Below are 6324 nucleotides of genomic sequence, written 5' to 3'. Positions count from 1 at the left end.
ATCCCATTCCCATCTTCCGTTGGGGGCAGGGGGCCACAGTTTTTCGGGACCTGATGATCACCGCGGTATAATTAACCATCTATTTTTTTTCCTCTCTCTTTTCTTTCTGGTCCTTAATGAGACCCAAGTGACATTTCCTCCTAGTAGTATTTATTTCATTGTAGGATTTGCACGTATATTATACTGTCTAAAACAGGGGTGGGCAAACCTTTTGGCTCGGGGGCCGCATTGACTTTTAAAATTTGACAGAAGGGCCAGGTAAGCACGAGCTATGGTACATTAAAAAAACCCACTGCATTTGTTGACAGTCCATATGAAACATCAATTGAACAAAAGCATGAAAGTACTGTATTAATATACTTTTTTAAATGACAACAGTGTTGTTAATGACCTATTTTAGCTTGTGCATTGCTACAGATGGGTTATGATCAGACCAGTAGAAGTAGAGCGATATAGAGGTACTAGGTGGTCAAAAAGACCCCCCGCCCCACCTGTTCTGCAACTTCAAGTCAATGCACCACCTGGCGGTGAAATTGCCTGTCAATAGTCCAATTGAAATTAATGCAATCATTCGCATCGAACCTTAATTGTGGACTAACCTTCGGCGGGCCCGATTAAAAAGACCAACGGGCCGGATTCGGCCCGCGAGCCATAGTTTGCCCACCTTTGGTCTAACAACAATAGCTTTATTGAGTGTATGAATTTTAATAACACATGATATACATCTGTAGTTGAACACAAAAGAGCAGCGGAACTGTTGGCCGATGCAAATTTAAAGATTTGTTTCTTTCATCCTTCCAAAAAACTCATCCAGCAATAAAGAAAACAGACAATGGGGACATTGTTCCATAAGCTTGGAGGACTTATGACACCATTAATCGCCTCGTTTACACAGAGATCTGGCCGGATTGCGTTGCGAACCCCCCCCCAAATGAGTGTGATCTCAATTGGGCTAAAAATAAACCCAACTCATATGTGGAGAGATTTATAGCAATGTGTTTAAAGAACAGAATAGAAAGAATAAAAGTAGAGAGCAGCAGTGTTTTTGTTTTGTTTTTATTTGGGATACATATCTATGTCAATAACCTACCGTTGTTTGTTGATAAGTGCGATGGAAAATGGATGCATAAAGATTTTGGAGGCATTTTGATTACACCTGTAAATAATACGATGGATAAGATGATATCTATACATCACAGGATTTGGAAACGGAACTACGCAGGACTCCACTCAGTGTTCCATTAGCAAGTCAAAGCCACTTACCCAAACTTGTTATTTCAACTCCTTTATCTCAACAGTTTTGTAGGGGGGAGGGGGGATTACTCTATTTTGGATAAAAATGGAACTCATTTTGGTCTCATCTCCTGTCCCATATGGCGCTCCGTCCCCTCTTCTCTTTCCAGCCCTCTAATCCTATCTTCTCTCCTCGACTTTTCCGCTTTTCCTTTCTTCCCCTCTCCATTTACTGCCCCATCTCATTCCCCATTTTTCCAATCCTCACCTCCCTCTATCCACTTTTCTCTATGATTGCCCCACCCCCTCACCGCGTCCTTCATCATCCTCTGGTCTTTGCATCCCTCTCCCGATTAGTCGTTCATCCTCCCTGGTTTGCGCTCACGTCTTCATTCTTCTCCTTGTTTCATTCACGCCTCTCGCTCACACATGCTTCTTTCTATTCACATCCCCTCCCTGACTCAACAAGGCCGGCCATTATTTTGGCCTCATTCCTTTTCCTCTACATGTTCCTGCTCCTTGCACATCTTCTCATTGTTCTCATTGCTCTCGACTTTCCTCTCTCTCGACCTTTTTCCTTTCTCAAATTCTCTCATCGGACTCATTCTCTCAAACCGGGATGATCTTTGAAACAGAAACAATCTGCTCCTTCAGTCTGTGATGTGGACTCATTCATTTGTGTTTTTTAGCCTTTCAGTCCGGTGGGTGTCAAACTGTTTGCCTCAGGCCCACTCATAACTCACAAATGCATGCATAGACGAGCTCGTTGCAACTTGCCAGAGCAACACATTGCAGCCTCACTCAACCTGCTGTGAGGGAATCGTGACGGTCTGCTCCGATTATAGTCTTTGGTCTTTGTCTCCTTTGCCCCTCCATCTCTCTATCGACTGGTATTTCTCCTCCCTGAAAAACATTGTGGTCTCTTCTATGTCATTTTTTTTTTCTCTTTCTGGCAGACACCTGCCCTTTTCCACTATCGGCCCATCACATGCAACGCTCTTCCTCTGTGTGTTCTCATTGCATCAGGATTTCTCCTTTCTGTATGCCGGTCTCCGTTTCTGTCACGTCCTGTTCAGAAATGGCATCTTTTCATTCCAGATGACCTTTGTTGTTGACCCCAAATTTATAAAATACAGTTTATTTCGTTACCGTATACCATCTGATCATTTCCTCATTTCTTTCATGGTCCCCCTACAGCTCTCTGTTTGCATTTTCATACGACCGCTGTCGACTCCAACACTCTTCTCCTTGACTCGAGATGGCTATTCTCACTCTTCCTCTTGCTCTCTTCACAGCCCTCATTACCATGTGTGTGTCCGTGTCAGGTTTCATCCTTGTCAGCAAAAGGTCAGCAGCAGGGATTTCCCAGGGCACTACAGCTCGCAGCTCGAGCGCTGTGCAACAGCAGCCTTATGGTGCATATTAATAATGATAGCAAAAGCATGCTTACCACCTTCATGCCACCATTTCACATATTAAACAGCAAATAGCCAAAGGCCCCGGGAACAAAGGCCACGAGTACAGTGTGAACGTTTTGCGCACTTAGCTCAACTGGAGCACTTCCTACTTTCAGCTCAAGACGTTTATGCCCATAAAAGCAATGGGCCTATGCTACATATTTAAGGAGCCAGCTGATGTGGTAAAAGGCTGCCCACCGGGGCATCCATGCGCCGCCTGCTGAAGATACCAGTCACCACTCATTCATTCATTTTCCGAGCCGCTTGACCCTCACTAGGGTCGCGGGGGTGGGGGGGGGGGGGGGGGGTGCTGGAGCCTATCCCAGCAGTCACACCTAGGGACAATTTAGAGTGTTCAATCAGCCTGCCACACATTTTTTGGAATGTGGGAGGAAACCGGAGCACCCGGAGAAAACCCACGCAGGCCCGGGGAGAACATGCAAACTCCACACAGGGAGGCCGGAGCTGGAATCGAACCCGGTACCTCTGCACTATGAAGCCGACGTGCTAACCACTGGACTACCGGGCCGCCCATACCAGTCACCAATCAACCCATTTTCCTTTCTGCTTCTCACCAATATTATCACATATAAGCACCCATTTTAACTTACATTCACACTCACCATTAACTAAAAAAGAATGTATTTTCGGGATGCGACTTTTTTTCACGTGTTAGGCGCAATTCTCGGCGCACCCAGTTTTTAGATCAGCTTTCACAACTGTTTACAAAAACAATCAAGTTTACACACGTTCTGCATGCGCAAGCCTTTCGTAAATCGTTCATGTCCCACAATTTGTGATTTCAGCAATGTGAATAGCAATAGTGACGTTTATAAGACTGTGGTGAGGGTGGCCGTGATGTACGGTTTGCAGACAGTGGCTCTGAAGAAACGACAGGAAGCAGAGCTGCGGGTGGCGGAAATGAAGACGTTGAGGTTTTCTTTAGGAGTCACCAGGCTAGCTAGGATTAGAAATGAGCTCATCAAAGGAACGGCCAAGGTCAGTTCTGATTAAGCTGCAACAAAAACCATCACTCTGACAGGAAATAGGGTTTCAATTGGGATAATAACAAATCGAGATGAAAAAAAAAATCCTTTTTCCACACTTCTATTTTATCAAGTATTGTAGTTTACTTTCCCTTCTGTAAAATAGTGGACAGAATCTTTTTTTCGACATTATTTTCAGTCTCATTGCGACATTCGTCTTTCGTCTTTCCCTTTCCTCTCCTGCTCGGTTTAGCTTTGTATTTATTCATCCACTCAATACACACAAGACGGCAGCGCACTGCAGCAGATGCAGTTGACGTTCTGCACCAACGGAGCAGAAGGCTGTAGTTAGCCGGCTTGGCATGAAACAGGACGCCTCAACACGGAACAGAGGTGAGCGCAGCAGGGCTAAGGGCTCTCTGGAGTAGGAAGGGCATCTCACATACTTGGCACGTTGTGCATTCAGTTTCTCAGTGTGACCGATTTCTGTTGGCGATTTTTGACAGACTTGTTTGCTCAGTCAGAGCTAAGCACAATAATGTGGACCATAAATGAAAAGAAAAAAAATCAACCATACTTACAGTATCCTTTTTTTTTTTTAACAGCACTAAAGTATATTTCACACAGAAACGAACAACCATTCGCACTCACACTCACACCTAGGGACAATTTAGAGTGTTCAATCAGCCTGCCACGCATGTTTTTGGAATGTGGGAGGAAACCGGAGCACCCGGAGAAAACCCACGCAGGCCCGGGGAGAACATGCAAACTCCACACAGGGAGGCCGGAGCTGGAATCGAACCCGGTACCTGTGCACTGTGAAGCCGACGTGCTAACCACTGGACGACCGGGCCAATATGGAATGGAATGGAATATAAAAGACAAAAAAAAGAACTGTCACCAGACACCATTATCATGCAATTCGGTTTTAATGCCGTACTGTTGCAGTGTTTTCAAGACTGGGCTTGACGGACTTACTACCAGCCAAATATATAAACAGAGTCACAGCAAACTATTGAAAGTATCCATCCATTCTCTAGTCTGTTCAGCCTCACGAGGGTCGCTGGCGTGCCGGAGCCCATCCCAGCCAACTTTGGGCGGTAGGCGGGGGACACCCTGAATGGTGGCTAGCCAATCGCAGGGCACACAGAGACGAACAACCTTCCACGCTCGCACTCACACCTAGGAACAATTTTGAGTGTTCAATCTGGCTGCCATGCATGTTTTTGGAATGTGAGAGGAAAGCGGAGTACCCGGAGAAAAACCACGCAGGCCCGGGGAGAACATGCAAACTCCACACAGGGAGGAAGCCGGAATTGACCCGGCAACTCTGCACTGTGAGGCAGACGTGCTAACCAGTCGAACACCGCCTTTCTGAAAATAATCTTTCGTTTGTTGACTGCATCATGTTTGTTAGCCTCAGACTTAGGAGATCCATGTTTACATCAACACTGGAACATTTCTATGCGGAGTTTGTACATTCTTCCAGCGCTCGAATGGGTTTTGTCTGTGTTTGACGGTGGCTTTCTGCATCCACCCCCCCAAAAACATGCTTCTGAGATTAATCTTAGTTTCCACTACATATGTGAGGATCGGGACTTGAAAAAGGACACCTTGTGAGGATGTAATGGGATTTGTAATTCCGAAAACAAGTACTTGCCTCGTATTTGAGGATAAGAACTTGAAAAAGGACACCTTGTTAGGATCTAATATGGACGGTGGGGGGGGGGGGGGGTGCATAGAATTGAGCTCAAAGCTACATCAATCCCAGGGGTTCATGTTTAGCAAGCTCAAAGACAATCACAGGTCGAGCTGTTGTCTAGCTGTTTTTCGTAAATCTTGGTTAATCCAAAACAAAATCATTTGGCAGCCGCGCTGTGTCTGGAATGAACAAAATCCACCACGTTTCAATTGGCTTGATGCTCAAAACGCATTGTGCTGTTTGGTGCCATGCCGTCGCAGGCTTTAACATGTCACGTTTTAAGCGAGAGCTCAGTGGGGCAGCAGTCTATGAAAGATCATTCGGAGTCGTTCCCCTTTCATCTCGAAAGCTGTTGTCCTCGCTGTGTTTAACCGTGGCAGTTTTTCACACTGTGCGGTTCACAGTTCAATGTCATGCTGCGCTGAGGTGTTATTTTGCACGGTGGTCTTGGGCCATGTCTTTCGTGCAAAGTGCCTTGTGTAGTACAGTGCAGGAAGGAAGGCAGATCTGCCAGAGTACTCAGTTCCTCATGCTCCAGTGAATGGAACGAAAATATCAGATGTTAGGAGGCACGACTATTTTTGGAGCCCTGGAAACTGTCGGGCAGCAACTTAATCGGAGTGAAATTGTCACAGGGGTTTCCAGAGCAAATATATTATGGATGTTGTACGACAGCTATTACTGGGCACTTTTTAAATAGACTCTACGTCTACTTAAAAATGTATCTGGATAGACTATACATCCATATAAAAAAACATATTTGGATCCAGATGATTTTATTTGTGAAAAAAAAAAAACACCTGACAATTCAACATACCATTTTTTCAGCGTGGCTAGACATACAGGATTTCAGGAATTTATATAAGATAAGATATCCTTTATTCGTCCCACAATGGGGAAATTTACAGCCTCCAGCAGCAAGAATGTATGTAGAAAGAAGAAAGGA

This window comes from Hippocampus zosterae, chromosome 10, assembly GCF_025434085.1.
Source record: "Hippocampus zosterae strain Florida chromosome 10, ASM2543408v3, whole genome shotgun sequence".
Taxonomy (NCBI): Eukaryota; Metazoa; Chordata; class Actinopteri; order Syngnathiformes; family Syngnathidae; genus Hippocampus; species Hippocampus zosterae.
The sequence above is the reverse complement of the archived record's forward strand: the minus strand, read 5'-3'. Positions refer to the sequence as shown.